A 19,700-nucleotide genomic window follows, 5' to 3' on the forward strand; every position below is an offset into this window, starting at 1 on the left:
CCACGCAGAGGCGACTTCCGGACACAGAGCTGAGCCTGGCCTACCTGCCAGGCGGAACGGCGGCTCATAGAGGCTGAGCAACCGGTGAGTGGGAGACCAAGACTGCAGGGGAGCAGAGAGATCTCTGCAGAGTGCACAAGGAAAGTGCACACCGTAACTTGCCCTGCCCCGCCCTGCCCGATCCAGCAATTGGGAACAGAAAATTAGAACTTCTGTTTCCACCCAGAGGCGACTTCCTGACACAGAGCGAAGCCTGGCCTACCTGCCAGGTGGAACGGCGGCTCATAGAGGCTGAGCAACTGTGCCTGATCCAGCAAACAGAAACAGCACGTTGGAACTTCTGCTCACACCCGACTACTCTGAGGCATAAAACAGGGCTTGACCCATCTGACACCTCAACCAGTGGAGAACCAGGGACACAGACCAGATACAAAGGAAAGGTAAGAACATATCACTGAAAACAAAATGGCAAGAGGAAAGAGAAAGAGTATATCCCAAGGGAACCAAGACAATCTAGCAACACCAGAGCCCAGCTCTCCCATAACAGCAAACATCGGAACTCCAAACACTCCAGAAAAAGAAGACACAGACCTGAAATCATGCCTCAAGACGATGATACAGTTAATTAAACAAGAAAGGGAGGAAAAGCAAAAAAATTCAGAAGCTTTTAAAGAAGAAACAAGAAAAACACTCAAAGAACTCAAAGAACGAGAGGAAAACAGAACCAAAGAAATAAAGGAATGGAAGAGGAAAATTAAAACAGAGATTGACACAATAAAGAAAACACTAAAAGAGATAACCCTAGAGTCAGAACACCAAAAAAAGAAATCAGGAGTCACAGAAGCAAGCACTTCCAATAGATTACAAGAGATCGAAGAGAGAATCTCGGGGGCAGAAGACAACATTGCAAACAGAGACAAAACAGCCAGAGAAGATGCAAAAAACAAAAAGCTCCTAACCCAAAATGTCCAGGAAATCCAAGACACAATGAGAAGACCAAACCTAAGGATAATAGGAATAGAAGAGGGAGAAGAGTATCAACTAAGGGGCACAGTAAATATCTTCAACAAAATCATAGAAGAAAACTTCCCTACCCTCAAGAATGAGATGACCACGAGCATAAAAGAAGCCTTCAGAACTCCAAATAGGTTGGACCAGAAAAGAAATACCTCCCGACACATAATAGTAAAAACATCAAGCACCCAAAGTAAAGAAATAATACTAAAAGCACTAAGGGAAAAAGGTCAGGTAACATATAAAGGCAGACCAATCAGACTCACACCCGATTTCTCAACAGAGACTATGAAAGCTAGAAGAGCCTGGACAGACATCATGCACTCCTTAAGAGAGCACAAGTGCCAGCCCAAGCTGCTATACCCAGCAAAACTATCAATCACCATCGATGGAGAGACAAAGATATTTCAAGACAAATCAAAATTCACACAATATCTGACCACAAACCCAGCACTACAACGAATTATAGGTGGAAAACCCAATACAATGAGGGAAAATACAGCCTAGTAAGAACAAGAAAACTCCTAAACAAGAAAACTAAAAGAAAAAAAAAAAAAAAAAAACAGACACAACTCAACCCAAAAAAAAGCAATAATAGCAGGAAACAGAAACAACTATTCCTTGATATCTATTAACATAAATGGTCTCAACTCCCCAAGAAAGAGACATAGACTATCAGACTGGATACATAAACAAAATCCAGCCTTTTGCTGCATACAGGAAACTCATCTCAGAGACAAAGACAGACACTATCTCAGAGTAAAAGGGTTGGAAAAATACTTCCAAGCAAACAGCTCCAAGAAGCAAGCTGGAGTGGCTATTCTAATATCGAATAAAGTAAATTTCCAACCAAAAGTTATCAAAAAAGATAAGGAAGGACACTTTTTACTCATTACCAGAAAAATCTGTCAGGACAAACTCTCAATCCTTAACATATATGCTCCAAATAAAAAATCACCCACATTCATAAAAGAAACCCTACTAAAGCTCAAAAAATACATTTCACCCCACACAATAATAGTGGAAGACTTTAATACCCCACTCTCACCAATGGACAGATCAGGGAAACAGAAACTGAACAAGGACACTGCAAAACTAGCAGAGACTTTGAACCAACTAGAATTAATAGATATATACAGAACATACTATCCCAAAGTAAAAGAATACACCTTCTTCTCACCACCCCATAGCACCTTCTCGAAAATTGACCACATAATTGGACACAGAACGAGCCTCCATCGATATAAGAAGATTGAAATACTCCCATGCATCCTCTCAGATCACCATGGTCTACGGCTGGTCTTTAACAACAACAAAGACAACAAAAAGCCCACATACACATGGAAACTAAACAATGCTCTGTTAAAGGATAGCAGGGTCAAAGAAGAAATAAAGAAAGAAATTAAGGATTTTCTAGAATTCAACGAAAACGAAAACACAACATACCCAAACCTATGGGATGCAATGAAAGCAGTATTGAGAGGAAAAATCATAGCCCTAAGTGCTTCCACAAAGAAACTGGAGAGAGCTCACATCAGCAACCTGACAGCACAGCTAAAAGCCCTAGAACAAAAGGAAGCAGATATACCCAAAAAGAGTAGACGGCAAGAAATAATCAAAATTAGGGCAGAAATAGACCAAATAGAAACAAAAAGAACCATTGAAAAAATAAACAAAACCAAGAGTTGGTTCTTTGAGAAAATCAACAAGATTGATAAACCCCTAGCCAGACTAACTAGAGGGCAAAGAGAGAGTATCCAAATTAACAAAATCAGAAAGGAAAGTGGGGACATAATAACTGAAACTGAGGAAATTCAAGAAATCATCAGATCCTACTACAAAAACTTATACTCCACAAAATTGGAAAATCTGGAGGAAATGGATGAATTCCTAGACAGATACAAGGTCCCAAAGTTAAACCAGGACCAAGTAAACCATCTAAATAACCCTATAACACCTAAAGAAATAGAAGAAGTCATCAAAAGCCTCCGAACCAAAAAAAGCCCAGGTCCAGAAGGGTTCAGTGCAGAATTTTATCAGACTTTTATTGAGGATATAACACCAATACTCGCCAAACTATTCCAAAAGATAGAATCAGATGGAATATTACCCAACTCATTTTTTGAGGCTACAATAACCCTCATACCTTACCACACAAAGACCCTACAAGGAAAGAGAACTTCAGACCAATCTCACTTATGAACATTGATGCAAAAATACTCAACAAAATCCCCGCAAACTGAATCCAAGAACACATCAAAACGATCATTCATCATGACCAAGTAGGCCTCATCCCTGGGATGCAGGGATGGTTTAACATAAGGAAATCCATCAACGTAATCCACCGTATAAACAAACTCAAAGACCAAAAACACATGGTCATATCACTGGACGCTGAGAAAGCATTCGACAAAATCCAACATCCCTTCATGTTAAAAGTCCTGGAAAGAACAGGAATCCAAGGCCCATACTTAAACATAATAAAAGCAATATACAGCAAACCAACAGCCAACATCAAACTTAATGGCGAGAAACTTGAAGCAATCCCACTAAAATCAGGGACTCGACAAGGCTGCCCACTCTCCCCCTACCTATTCAACATAGTACTGGAAGTCCTGGCTGGAGCAATTAGACAGCAAAAGGAGATCAAGGGGATACAAATCAGAAAGGAAGAGATAAAAACATCACTCTTTGCCGATGACATGATAGTGTACTTGAGTGACCCCAAAAATTCCACCAGAGAACTCCTACAGCTGATAAACAAGTTCAGCAAAGTGGCTGGATACAAAATTAACTCAAACAAATCAGTAGCCTCCCTCTGCTCAAAGGACAAACGTGGAGAAAGAAATTAGGGAAAATGTACCCTTCACAATCGTTACAAAAACTATGAAATACCTTGGTGTGACTCTAACTAAGCAAGTGAAGGACCTGTATGACAAGAACTTCAAACCTCTAAAGAAATAAATTGAGGAGGATCTCAGAAAATGGAAAGATCTCCCATGCTCATGGATTGGAAAAATCAACATCTTAAAAATGGCCATCCTACCAAAAGCAATCTACAGATTCAATGCAATCCCCATCAAAATTCCAACCCAGTTCTTCATGGAATTGGAAAGATCAATGTGCAATTTCATATGGAATAACAAAAGACCTAGAATAGCGAAATCCATCCTCAACAACAAAAAAAAAAAAACATCTGCGGGAATCACTATCCCTGACCTCAAGCTATATTACAAGGCAATTGTGCTGAAAACTGCATGGTACTGGTACAGAAATAGGCATGTGGATCAATGGAATAGAATAGAAGATCCAGAAATGAGCCCTCATGTATATGATCACCTGATTTTTGACAAAGGAGCAGTAAACATTCAATGGAAAAAGGACAGCCTATTCAACAAATGGTGCTGGTCCAACTGGCACTCAGCATGCAAAAGAATGAAAATAGACCCGTTCTTATCTCCTTGTACAAAGCTCAAGTGTAAGTGGATCAAAGATTTCCACATTAAACCAGATACACTGAAACTATTAGATGAGAAAGTAGGGAAAACCTTAGAACACATAGGTACAGGAGAAAATTTCCTGAACAAAACACCAATGGCTCAAGCTCTAAGGTCAAAGATTAACAAATGGAACTTAATGAGATTGCAAAGTTTCTGTAAGGCTAAAGACATCGTCAAGAAAACAAAACAGCAACCAACAGAATGGGAAAAGATCTTTACCAACACCACATCAGATAGAGGCCTAATATCCAAGGTGTACAAGGAACTCAAAAAGCTAGACACCAGAGAATCAAATAACCCTATTATAAAATGGGGTACAGAGCTAAACAAAATATTTTCAGTTGAGGAACACCGAATGGCCGAGAAACATCTGAGGAAGTGCTCCACATCCTTAGCCATCAGGGAAATGCAAATCAAAACAACCCTGAGATTCCACCTCACACCAGTCAGATTGGCCAAGATCCAAAACTCAGATGACAGCAGATGCTGGCGAGGCTGCGGAGAAAGAGGAACACTTCTCCACTGTTGGTGGGGTTGCAAGCTAATACAACCACTCTGGAAATCTGTCTGGCGATACCTCAGAAAATTGGATATAGTACTACCTGAAGACCCAGCTATTCCACTTCTGGGCATATACCCCAGAGACACTTTAATACACAACAAATATATATGCACCACAATGTTCATACCAGCTCTATTTATAATAGCCAGAAGCTGGAAGGAACCCAGATGTCCTTCAGAAGATGAATGGATACAAAAATTGTGGTACATATACACAATGGAATACTACTCAGCCACCAGAAACAATGACTTAACCAAATTCTTAAGAAAATGGCTGCATCTAGAGAATATCATCCTGAGTGAGATAACCCAGTCACAAAAGAACAGACATAATATGCAGTCACTGATAGTGGGATGCTAACCCCAGAGGCTTGCACTCCCCCAGAAACAACTCACAGACTGTATGAAGTCCAAGAAATAAAGAAAACAAAAAAAAATATAGATATATTACCAAACAAGAAGACTTTGACTGTTTCCATGTTTCGTTTTGTTTTGCATGTACTTTACATTTATTGTAACTATTGGGTTTTCAATGCATACTGTCGGGCCCTTGAAAAAAATCAAGTACTGACTAAAAAAAATATATTCACATGGTTTTATGTGAAAAATTATTTTAATGTCTGAAAAAACAGTACTGACAAAAAAGTATAATTTTAAACAAAAAATGTTTAAAATCTGTATATTTATCTTTGTTTTGTAAAATAAAGTCGTTTAAAAAAAAAGGATGAGGTAAAGAGACATTCGGTGATCTTTCAAATAGCTGTTCAGAAAGGAACAGCCAGGGAGCACTGTAGTTGATAATTAATGCTCTTCCACCAATGCTCTGCAGCCCTGGTTTAGAAGTGGGGAAGGCTGAGTGGGTGTAGCTAAGGTAGAAATGACTTTCTTTCTTGGATAACAATGATGCCTCCACTAATAAGTGCTCCAAGAATAAAACCTTTACTATAAAAACAGGCCACTGCAAGCCAAAGAACACTTCCATAAATCACAACAGCAGAACATTTCGAGCTGTATGTCAAAATGGCCTGGTCTGCAATTGCTTTTGTCTTGGACCAGGACTCTACCCTAGATCAACATGTAAAATCTCCAAAGATCATCTTCTGCCCCAGATCCCCCTGACCTATTCCAAAGACCTGACATCTCTGTCCTCAGCACCTACCATCCTTCCTTAGCAAACCTGGGGAAGATTTGATGATCAGCACTGTTGCTGTTGACTGCAAACTGCTGGTGTCCCCCCTTCATGTGTTCCTTTAGCTGGGACTCCACCATCTCCCATGCTTTCTCTCTGGCTAAGTAACAGTATTTGGAGACTTTTTTTTCCTTGAAGGAAAGTTGGTGTTGCAGTGATTGGGCTTGCCCTCCAAAGACTCACATTCTGGAAGTTTGATTTCCCATGCTATTGAGGAGTAGGAATCTTTAGGAGATGGAGCTTTGTGGGATCTGATCATTAGGTCACCAGAGGAACCATACTTATAAAAGTTTGAGGCTCAATTTGAAAGAATAATTTAGGTCTAAAGAGACTGACTTGAGTAGGTGTATGTCTCTCTTGAGTCTTGTAGACTACTGAAGAGTAGGTGATTATAAAGTTCACTTATAGTCACACATACACATATGCATATGATATATAATTACATATAAAATATATAATATATACTATGTAAATATAGTATAACTATTATATTATATATTAATAAATGATATATAATGTATTATATAAGTAATAAATAATATTTTATAAACACATATAAAGCTCATTTGTAAAAAATGGTTCACTTTCTCCTATTTCCTGTCTCTTGTAGGATCTCTGTCTCTCTCCCCCCACCTTTCTCTCTCTTTCTCTATCTCTCACTTGTTCTCTCTCTTACACACACACACACACACACACACACACACACACACACACATGACTTTGTCATGTGACACCATCTTTCTGCCATGTTGTTGGCTGAGTCAGAAGGCTCTTCTAAAGGGTGACAAGGATGGGGGGCAACCTGATACTGAATTTCTACCACTAAAACCAAGCTAACTAAACCTCCTTTCTTTAGAAAATGCCAGGCCTTGGGCATTTTGCTGTAGGAACACAAATGGATGGTGAAAGATGTCAGCTTAAAGGGAGATGGAGTGCAGGTGATGGAAGTTGGTAGTCTTATCTGACATGATTCACAAGTCAGAGAGGCATCTGACATAGACGTGCTGAGAAGTTCAAAACCAATGTGGTACTGTCTGCAATGCCCTTCTAGCTCTCTCCTTACAGCATAGAGTGTCCAAGAAGGTGGCTGGGCTCTGAGGATGGAACGTACCTCCCGTTAGGTCCCATCCTCCAGTCCTGCACTGGGAATTAAGTTTGTCATGCATAAGTCCTGAAATATAAGTTCAGAAATAAAAATAGTTTATCTGAAAGGTGACTCCCAGTAACCTTTGGTAAAAAAGCAAAAGAAAACAGGGGGGGGGGATGCAAAAGGATATATTAATGAGACACTCTTGTTCTTATATGAAACTCAATGCTATTGGACACTTTTGAGAGATGGTACAGAATCATCCCTGGCCAAATGACAAACTGGGGCATTTATTCATCATATATACATGTCAGTGGGTGAGGGCTGTCTTTGGGAATGTCCAGTCAGCAATGATCCTGATCTACCCTGTGGATGGGCAGACCACGTCCTTATAGTTTGAAAACTCCCCCAGAGTGATACACATGTCTATGTTGGAAAACTGTAAGTGACTGAGGAAGGGAAGCATCAAGAGAAAAGCTACCATAGTAACTTTGTCAGTATCTTTTTAAAAAAATTGAAAACACCAGTCCTTTCATGCAGTAATCTCATGCTTTCTATAGAAACTTATATATTTGATAAACATGTATGCACACAAAGCTATTCATGACCAAACTATTTCAGTAAGTAAATATTGCATATAGACTCAGTATTCATTAGGATAGAGCTTTTAAATGATCTACACACGTCAACAGCAAAAAAAAATAAGTGTACAGCACATTACATTTTAAAAAGCATGATGCACCATGGTTTGATGAGAGCAGCCTGTTGCCATATGTAGAATACATATCTACATATGGTTTCACATGTGCATAGGATTTCTCTGCAAAGGTACCAAGAAGCTAGAAACAGCAATTGATTGCTGCCTTGGAAACTGAAAAGAAGGAAAAAAAAAAAGGCAGACAAGATAGGAGAGGGACGTTTAAAAATTCCAAATGTTTTATTGTGTGATTTTTTTTAAAGACATGTTTACATGTAATTTCAATTTAAGAATTTAAAGTTTTGAGTGAAGTGGAATTCTGAGTGCATATGTATACTATATGTCTACTAAAACACAAACATTTCCTAGTGCCTGTTTTCTGCCTTCTAATCCTCAAGAAGAGGGATCCCAAGGCATGGTGACAATGCCCTGGCGTTGGGATGATCCTCTTACATCAGTATGAGAGTGACTCATGAGAATTCTCTCTGCGTTGCTTTGTTCAATGGGTGATTCTTTCCTGTGACTCAAAGGCATGGTGGCTTGTAAGTGTCAAATTCAAAAGATGAATAGATTTTAGCTCAGGCTAGGCCAAATATTCCTTTTTAAAAATATTTTTGTTGTGTTTTATATGGATAAGCGTTTTGTCTGTACATATGTATGTGTACCTGCATGCATGCCTGGTGCCCATGAAGGTCAGATAGGGTCATAGGATCCTCTGAATTAGGAGTTACAGATGGCCAGGTGTCTCCATATGGGGGAGATTCCATATGGATCCGAGCCTGGATCCTATGTAAGAGCAGCACTGAACCATCTCTCCAGCTTCACACGAAATGTTCTTGATAGCAAGCTGTGAGTGACAATGGTTTCATCCCTGGACAAAGTCCTTCAAATGGCAATGGTATGTTTGAATATCCCATGTCTGCCCGGGTATTGTGGTACCACAGAAAGTAGCTAGCTAGCATGGGTCATCATTTTGAGGAACTGGTGCCTTCTCTAGAGCACGAGGGGTAGAGGAACTAATATTCTTATGAAACTGGCAAACTTTACTTTTTCCTGCTGTCTCAGCCTCCGAATACAGAGTGGGAATAATCAGCTAGTTGCTCAAGTCAGTCACTCTTCATCAAGAGCCACATCTGACCTAATGTGCCCAGACCGGATGGCTTGTGTGAGTGTGTTTTTTCTGTTTGTTTGTTGTTTCTTAATTTGTTTTGCCAGTAGCATGACTAGAATGGCAGAATCTCCATTTCTTTTTGTTTGGAGTCACCGAATAAAAACAAATAGTAAATTAAAAGTGTCTGGCTTCTCTTCAGCCATGTATTTTTACACTGTATATCAAGATGTAGGCATGGTGATCCTGGTAAAATATATATTTAGATTAAATGATCCATTTCTTCCTCTGTGTGTGTATGAGTACACACATGAGTGTCTAGATACACAAAGCGATGTACACACAGATGAAGGCCAGAGCAGAACATTAGATATCTACCTGGAGGCAGTTTCCCACTGAGCCAGTTTCTCCACTAGGCTACCCACCCAGTGACTCCTTGGCATCTCCCTGTTCCACCAATCCCACTAAAAGCTGGGGTTACAAACTCATATCACACTCAACTCATTGTGGGATGGCTGGTGGTCTGAAGGTAGGGTTTCATGCGTGCTGAGCAAGTGCTCTTAGCTACCGAGTCATCTCCTCCAGTTCCCAATGATCCACTGCTTGAAACCAGTTAACAGTACTCTACTGTCCTATAAAATATCCCTTATGCTCACATCCTGATATGTGGGGGGGGGGGGGGGAGTGCATGGTTGGAGACAGAAAGAATGTTCACGGTTGCTGTTGCAGTAACCTGTGTGCAAATGATGGCCTTCGTTTTTATTACTGAATGACTCCAAAGGAAGAGAAATGGGGATGTAAAATACATTCTGCTTGCCCGTTAGCTTTTCCAGCTATGTTGCTTTCCAGCTCTCGTGCTTTTTGTATTTCAGCAATACTTCCTGCTTCCTGCATGAAGTTCACCTTCTATAATACCAAGCTCAGCATGCTGGTTCTCTAGGGCCCCATGAACCTGATATTCCCATCTCCTGTGTTAATATTTATTACTCAATCTTGAATGCTTACATTTCTTCATTTGTATCTGTTTTTAGATGACTAACTTTTCCAGACCAATGCAGCATTTTATTTTTGAATTTGCAGCATACAGTAGGCATTCAGTCCAACTGCTTACACACAGTCAGTTTCCCTGGCCCTGTCCATGAACTGCTGTTTCTGAGTGCCTGCCATTGGCTACCTTAGTAAGCATCTCAGTCCACTCCTTTTCTCATCATGGTCAAGAGCAGCTCCGCAGAGTGGCCTCCTACAAAAGACCCTGCAGTGGAAATTTGTATGTAAGGGCTTTGGACTAGTTTTCTCAGGAACAGCATCTGCAGAGGAAGTGAAAGAGGCAGACCCAGGAAAGAGGGAAGTTAGGTTCATGTGCCACTAGGCCTTGATTGACCCTACAGAAGGCTTTGAGGTCTGGCTAGTTCTTTGTAGTTGGCCCCAGTTGGGGTAAGACTTTTTCAGCTTTTATAACAATGCATCAACTAGGCATTAGATGCAGGCTATGCTTGAAAAGGTCATGGCCTTGGACCCAAGGGTTCTTTTCAGCCTCAAAGCTGGGAGTTATTTGTCGGCAACAATTACATTGAGAATATACATAATTTAGTTTCAAGTAGGGACCTGAACAACATGGGATTTTTTTTTTAAACCAGCTGTTGATTTGGATTCTGAAGTCAGAATGCCTTTGAGAGTGCCATTTTTGCTAAGTGCTTTGGTTATCCATCGCTATGTGATAAACAATCCTCTAAAAGAATAGCCTAAAACAGAGCAGGCATTATTTTGATCACAAGCCTGTAATGTTGCCAGGGTTCAATGGGGAGAGTTCATTCTTTTCTCTACGTGGTATCAGCTATGATGGATGTTCTAAGATTGGAACATTCACTTCCTGCTTACTCACATGGTTAATGATTTCAACAGGGACTTCCTTGGGTTTCCTCATAGGACGGTAGCTCAACTCCAAAAATACATATACCAAGATAGCAAGGAAGAAGCATGTCACATAGAAATGACCTGGCCTCAGAAATCACCTGGCATCGTGCTTGGCAGAGCAGTGCTGAGGTTTGTGGCCTATCTACTTCCAACTACAACTCAAGCTGAAAGTTGATATTCTTTAACTGTATTAAGAGGTGATATCTTTAGGGGATATTTAAATCATAAAAGACTTGCCACTATGAATGGTTCAATGACATTATCATTATAAATATAATCATTATATTAAATTTCTATTCAATATAATTATCCAACCTCAGCTATTCTGTCATCATGGCACAAAACAGGGTAAGATGGGTGTCCAGATCATATTGCAAATTTGTGAACGTAGAATTGAAAACTACAGAAAACACATTCTTCCATAATCTTCCCTTCAGATAACTCCTGCTCATCCTTATGTGAAATAAAATAGACTTTTCCCTAGGCCCCAGGTTTTGTCTCATGTCATTAGGTATAACAACTTGAGTGTCACTTTTACTTGTGTCAAGGGAACAAGAGATCTGCTCTTTTCACATCCAGCGTATGATGTAGCAGCTGTAGAATACCCATGTACATATTTTCATCCAAATAGAGAGGTGGAATAGAAATATACAACTACTACAGGTGGGTGGTTGTAACTTTGGCCAGGGCTCCTCCTACTCTTTGAAAAAGATTCCTTAATGCTTTCTCTTTTGGTCTGGTCTTTGCATTTAGTTCCATATTCTGAATTATCCTTCATCATCTTTATTTGAAGCTGAGACATTTTCTCAGGTACATTCTCTATTCAGAACTATATTATCCTGCATAATCTTTGTTCATTTTAGTCTAAATCTTTATCACTTCCACTAGAACAATCTTCTTTACACAGCCACACTGGGGTTGAATAGGTACCTCCTTGGGACAGTCCTTTTCTTGCATGTACCAGGAATTGAATTTGATTTCCACACAAACATACCAAAAGAAAAATGGTAAGGCTGGCCAGACATGGCGGCACATACCTATAATTCTGGCACTGGAAGGGTTGAAGCAGGAGGATCTCAAATAGTGTTAATCCAGTCTTTAAAACACACACACACACACACACACACACACACACACACACACACACACACACACCATGTTTATAAAGACAACTCAAGAGACATTCCAGAAAAATCAACATGACTCTTGTTTGAAAAATCCTTTCACTAGATTTAATGTAAAGGACATATTGTTTTAAATTAACTTAGTCCTTGATAACTTTGCCAGTGTGCACAAATGCATTTTACTCACACTCATTCTTCCATGCTCACTAATTTTCACCTTTCTTATATCTTTTTTCACAGCTTTTTTGCTTGATCCCTTTTTTTCTTTTTTCCTTTCTTTTCTTTTCTTTTTTTCTTGCTTTGTAACCCATGGAGGTTAACAGGGGCTGCTCATGAGGGAGTGAGGATAACACTGTCCTTTGGAGCACAAGGAATTCAGCTTTGGAAGCATAATCAAAGAACATGACTTCTTTCCCAGCAGCTCCACTGGGAGGGGCAGATCACTATGAGCCCCTCCCCTCCTGGTGATGTAGTGGTGCAGTCTTGTGTGGACCCCATGCAAGAAACCAAAGCTGTTGTTTTAAGTTCTACAATGACAGATTTGAGACATGAAGAGGAAAGAACCCAATCAGAGATGGCGTTGAAGGTTATTATTACAGTCTGCTAATGGTAGGGAAAACAGTAGGATTTGTGCAACAGCCTTGGGCTTTTCATACTATAACATGGCTGAAACTTAGTGGCATTATGCCATGAACCAAAAGATACCACACACACAGGACAAATACTGGGTGGCTTTTATGACATTCCTGGTATTGTCAAATCCCTAGAAAGAGAAAAAGAACAGTCATTCTCAGGGGCCAGGAGAGATTAATTGGGAATTAGTGCTGAGCCAATACTGTTTTAGTCCAGAAAGTCAGCTACGGCTTTGGAGAGGAGGAGTCATGGTTGGATTTTCCCAATCAGATCCAAGCTTGAGTCATCACAGATGGCAGAACATTAATGGATGTGTTGTGTCTATCAAACTTACCTGTTGGTGAGTCTGTAGGAGCATCTTCTTGATTGCTAATTTATGTTCGAAGGCATAGCCACCTTGGGAATGTGGTCTTGGGTAGGACAAGCCTGCAAACTGAGTAAGCCATGGGGGAAGCCAGTAAATAGTGTTCTCCATGACCTCTGATTTAGTTCTTGCTGCTGGATCCTGCTCTGCCTGAGTTCCTGCCTTGGCCTCCCTCAGTGATGAACTATGATCAGGTGGGTGAGCTTAATAAGCTCTTTTCTCCACAAGCTGATTTTGCTTATGGAATTTATCACATCGATAGAAAACAAGCAAGAACTAACACCAGTGATGCTCACTGTGCAAATAGACTTGATGGCACCAAACTGTGCACTTAATAGTGACTGCAGTGATTAGTCACATGATGTTTATTAATTGCATGTTTTTTTTTGACAAGAATGAGACTTTAATCAGTTTTAAGTGGAGTTTCTAACACTAAGAGATAAAGGGTGGTTAGCAAACACAGTAACAAATGGACATCTGATTGGTATGAGGCATTATCCTGTACACGTCATACTTGTGTATCCTCAGTGCATAGCATTTACACACAGAGCCACTGCTGCACAGCACAAGAGTATCTGAAGAGGCTGAATCAGGGTAAGGCTGTTTTACAGACTGGATTGTTTTAGTATATATATTCTATATGAGAACAGATCGAACTTTTGAAGTGGCAATAGAAGGCCACTCTGCCAAATACTAGAGTAAAAGCCCCCAGTTTAGGGCACAGATTCACCCCTTCCATCTGCATGCATGACACATTAACAGTATTTAAAGGTAAACGAGGCACTTTGTGGCAACCACAGCCATCGTTATGAATATATTGCACAAATTTTCTAGAACTAAACATGTAACTTGTAACCTACTTTTATTTTTAAGGCTGAAACATTTGATGCTGCCGGTAAACTCCACTTAAGTTTATAACCTGTGCCACAGCGAAGAACAGTGACGCTATTTAATTCAACTACCCTTTTACAATTATGGCAAAAAAATATCCAAGAGGAATTACAGAGGACTTGGGATGTACGGGGCCCAACTGTAAGCCTTCTTAAAGGTGATGCATGTTTTTTAGAGTATTAGAGAAAAATTCTGGTGTAACTTCAGGTGCATGATCCAGTAACTGATACTGCTTCTAAAATATCTAATAAAAACAAAACACAACAACCAGAAGAAACAAGGCTGGGAAAAGACATGGTTGTTGAAGTGGGGTGCTGTATAATGAAGCAGATGATCATGGGCTCTATGCTGTATTGAGCATTACAGACATATACACTTTTAGAGCTCTAATGGTGCTTTGATGTTCTGAATTTGATTTTCTGAGCCATGCTTTGCATTTATGCTGTCTATAGAGAAGTCAATGAGGAACAAAAGAACACCGTGCTGAGAAGCTGTCATGCTTTGTTAATGGTGTGGGCTGAAGCTGAGAGAAGTCATAAAGGAACCCCTCCTATGATCAGAGTCCTTGTCTGTCCCATCCGACTCCTGCATTTGTAGACAGTCTTTCTTGCTTCCTTCACGGTAGACCCCCAAGGGCCTAAGGATGCTAATGTTCCATCAATTGAGACAGAATAAGTGAGGAAGACCCCAGGGAACAGTATTCTTTAAAATGTTTTTCTAGGTGATGCTAACATTAGTCAAGGTCAACAGCTACTTGCATATCATAGAAGTCTGCTTCCCCTTAGTGAGGAAAAAATGTCTGAGATCAACAGACTTAAAAGAGATGTGCAAGCCCCAAACCTGACACTGTTACTGATGCCATGTTGTACTTACAGGCAGGAACCTAGCATGGTTGTCCTCTGAGAGGCTCTACCAGTGGCTGACTAAGACAGATGCAGATACTCACAGCCAACCATTGGACTGAGGTCGGGGACCCCTATGGAAGAGTTAGGGGAAGGACTGAAGGAACTGAAGGGGATGACAACCCCATAGAAAGAACAACAATGTCAACTAAGCTGGACCCCTGGGAACAACCAGAGACTAAGTGGCCAACCAAAGAGCATACACAGGCTGGTCACTGGCATATATATAGCAAGGGCACATGTGCCTTATCTGGACTTAGTGAGAGAAAAATGCACCTAATCCTGAAGAGACTTATGCCTCAGAGAAGAAGGATGCACAGGGGGAGGGTACCCTCTCAGAGGGAAGGGGAGGGGAAATGATGTGAAGAATTCTGGGAGGGGAGTAGGAGAGGGGCAACATTTGGGATGTAAGTAAATAAAATAATTAATTTTAAAAGAGAGAAAATGCTTATTGTGTCTTAAGTTTTCAGAGACTGAGGCCTACACTCATGTGGTCCGGTTGTTTCTGGACTTGCAATGAATCAGGAGTCATGGCAGAGGACACAGCTAAGGATAGCTGCTTAGCTCATGCTTGTGGAAAAGAGCTGGAGGAGAAGGGACCAGGGCCAAGATATATCCCTCAATGACTCCAGCAAGCAACTTCCTTCACCTCCTGAGGTTTGTATCATTTATAACATCTCATAAAGATTCGAACACATCCACGGGGCTCATAAACTGGGGCAACATTTCACTACCAAATTATTTTTACAACTCCCACCTCTGGCCAAACAATCACCAGATGAGCTCTGGGGACACTGCAGATCCAAACTGTATCACACGTGGATCCGTTGATATTTAATGCTGTTCACGAGATGTTGACTTAAAAGTGAGTCTGAAACAGCTTGCTTGGTATGCTATATTTACAGTAAACTGTTATCTATCTGTCTGTCTGTCAGGGTTTTACTGCTGTGAACAGATATCATGACCAAGGGAACTCTTATAAGGACAATACTTAAATGGGGGCTAGCTTACAGGTTCAGAGGTTCAGTCCATTATTATCAAGGTGGGAACATGGCAGCATCCAGGCAGGCATGGTCCAGGAGGAACTGAGAGTTCGACGTTTTCATGTGAAGGCTGCTAGCAGAATGCTAGCTACCAGGTAGCTAGGGTGAGGGTCTTAAGCCCACACCCACAATGATACACCCACAATGATACAACAAGACCACACCTCTTAATAGTACCTCTTCCTAGGCCAAGCATATTCAAACCGTGACACTGTCTTTCTGTCTGTCCATCCATCTGTCCATCTGTCCGTCCATCCATCCACCCATCTATCTTTGTGTATATATGTGTCAGTGGGTGGGGTAGTTATTCATGTGCCATAGTATATATGTATAAGTTAGAGGACAACTTGTGAGAGTTAATTCTCTCCTGACCTGTGAGTTACGGGGATCAAGCACAAGTCATGAGACTTGACAGCAAGATGCCTCACTACTAAACCAGTTCATCTGCCCTATGACAAAGAGTTTACATGAAACCTTTTGTTTCTTCTACCCAAGGCTTTTACTGGCCAGAGAGATTCTCAAGTCTTTGCTAGAGCAGGACTGCATATACCCGAGGGCAGAGAAAGCATTGTTGCGGCTGTTAGCAAGCATATGGGAAAGATAAGAAAAGCTTCAAAAGGTCTTGAGGCTTCACAGAAACACCATTGTAATATATGCAACTTGGAATAACATTAAAGAAAAGTGATTTATACCCATTTATCAAAAAGAAAGCTGAAAGCTTCTTGGACAGGCATTTGGTTCTGGAGTTGAAGACTTTAATCATCTTGACAGTGAGATACCGTCCTTCTATGAACTGAGCTGTGATAAGCAACCATGTGCAAGCTGACGCCATGGCTGTTGGTATTGAACTCTGTTTCACCCCCAGTGTGTTGAGAATAGAAATATTTTCATATTAAAGTATAAAATGGAGGGAATGGATTCAGTTAACTGAATATGGAGTGTGAACAGCTCCACATCGTTTCCATTCTTCACCTCTGTGCCTAGGAATTTAGAGAGACTATACAAAGGGCTGTCTCTGTGGCCAAAATGTGGTCTCAGCATTTACTGAAAGTAATCCTTACATGCAGTGATAAAATAGATGATCCAAAACTTGAAGTGACTGGTGGTTGGTGTCTTGGTTTCTCCAAATCAGAATGAGTTCCAAAGGAATAAAATTAACATATTTAGTAATCGCAGATTGTTAGAAAGTCTGGATAAATATTTCGGGACGAATGTTTGGATCTAATGCTGGGGGGCATATTTATACCAAAACATTCAGTTTTTACTTGAAATTCTAGTTAAACTAGGCAACATTTGTTTTGTCTAGAAATACTACAATCAAGAAAATAGAAGTCTTTCCTCTCATATACACAAGGTCTAAATATCTTACTCCAAGGTGTTCAGAATGCCTGGGGAAGGCAGTTGGTGGGTGCATATCCAAGGACACTGGCCCTGAAAGATTACTGTGGGTAGCAGCTACTACAAAGTCACTATATTGGTTAACTGTATAACAAATGACCCCACATTCCTGACTCTTGACATGGACATTGTTTATTGTTGCTAGACTGAGTGTAGTCTGTTCAGCTAGGGCAGATGACTATTGTGAATAGATCTGTCTCCAGTTGGGGCAGGTTGGTATAAGGCAGAGGGTTTTTCTCCAAAGATCCACGAGGCAACTGGGGCAGAGTATTCTGATAGTGTTAACTAAGCACAGGTGTACAAGGCCACTTGAAGCCAAAGTTTGGTACTAGCACACTGATATTTCTACATACATCCATCATCCGGGGTAAAGTGCATAGCTGAATCCAAAGTCAAGGGAAATAAAATTGTTTTGTTCACAAAAAGAGTACAGTGAGTATTGGGGAGAAGGAATCAATGATACATTTGCATAGGGAAATCAAGTTACAGGAAAAGGAAAGCACGTCCTGGTGCTTCAGAACGTTAGGGGAGAAGGGCTAGAAACTAGCAATCTAGGCTACCAGAAGCAAGAAGGGCATCGACCCAAAAGTTATTACATTTCCAAATTTTAGCCTTTAATCTTAATATTTATGTGTTTGCCAGGAAAAGTTTTTTAGGCATAAAAACATCTAGACTCTGAAATGAGATGGAACAGTTGAGTTGGGATCTGATGGTCATGGTTGTGGAAACCCAACAACAGGATTATGGTCCAAATTTCTTTTAAGTCTTACCCTGTAACTCACATGGACTCCTTGGGCTCTCACTCTTTGGGTTGAATAGGAAAGGCCACTGAGAACTTAATATGCATTCTTTAGTGCTGTGATCAGGACTGATTCCATTCAGAAAGAGAACCTCAGAGTCATTTGAGTTCAAAAGAAGAGCTACCTACACATCATCTGAAAGTCCAGGCATTCTAGCTTCAGGTAGAAATAGATCCAGGTATGCAAATTCTATCACCTTGTTTGTCAGCAGGAACCTTTTTTTCCTCCCTTCCTGGGCTCTGGGTTTCTCTATGATGACCTCATTCTTAAGCAACATTCTGCTTCATGCTGCCATAGAATTGCTGGAAGCTTCAGGCCAATGCTCTGGCAACTTGACAAACCCAGCCAGGTTCGGCGGACACCTTAGGACTGAATTTTAAGATGAACATGAATCCAGTGTCTTCTTTGAGACTAGTTACAAGGACCAGGGCACTATTTCCCCAGATCTGGCTAGTCTAGACCCACAGGGTGAAATTTCACAGGGCTCACCTAAAACATATAAGCTGATTAGAGAAGACGGCTATATAAATAAAGGAGCAGAAAAGACATAGGTATGAAAAAGAAAAAAATAAAAAATCCCAGATGCCTCTGGTTAACAGCCGGCCAGTAGCCACAGTGTTCTGTCTCCTCTGTTCTCTCCCACTCCACCTGACCTCAGCCACTCTGAACACCTTGCTCTCACGCAAGCTGACATGGATGAAGGCTCTGTGCTTCAGCTTGATCATTTTCTCACTGAGACCTATCTAAATATTTAATTTGAAACACCAGTCTGATGCCACATTAGTTCTAACCTCCTTTGATCCCAATGGAATTTTCCCTACTCTTCCATATATAATTCATGCAGCTGCCATACTTACCGTCCATTCTGTCTCCCTTTCTCATTACAGTTTGTGTTTACTGCTCCAGCAAATACCCCAGGCAGAAAGGACATCACTAATACATACGAATTGCCAACAACATTGCCAGGGCCCAGCATATGGCCAATAAATAACATAAATAAATGCCTCAAGTCTTATGAAATGATAAATTATCAGGAAAGAAGAGGAGAGAAGAAAAATTTCCAACAATCCTATTCTTCAGGGTTCTACTGATGGACTCATAACCAAATCCCGGTTTTTCCTCTCTCGAACTGGTTGAGGCCCACCAGGTAGACCCATGAATGAACCAAGCAAAGGTCCCTTGAGATTACAGAGTTTTGCTATAATCCATTTTCTCATGCTCAATCAGTTTCCGCCTGCATATGCTTTAACGATAGAGTCCCAGATGCCTAAACTGGGACAAAAGCTCATGTTCAAAGTGACTGGAACAAGAGGGCATCGAGGTGGAGGTTGTAGGAGGGGAGGGGCAAACTTAATAAAATCAATGTTAGAGTTTTGTGTTTAGACCTTAGCTGGGAAGGAGAGAATTTAGTTATCAAGTTCAAAACCATACTGGACCCAGTGCTGCTTCGAAGAGCCTCCTGGTTACATTAGCTC

Source organism: Micromys minutus (assembly GCF_963924665.1).
Source record: "Micromys minutus genome assembly, chromosome: 22".
Lineage (NCBI taxonomy): Eukaryota > Metazoa > Chordata > Mammalia > Rodentia > Muridae > Micromys > Micromys minutus.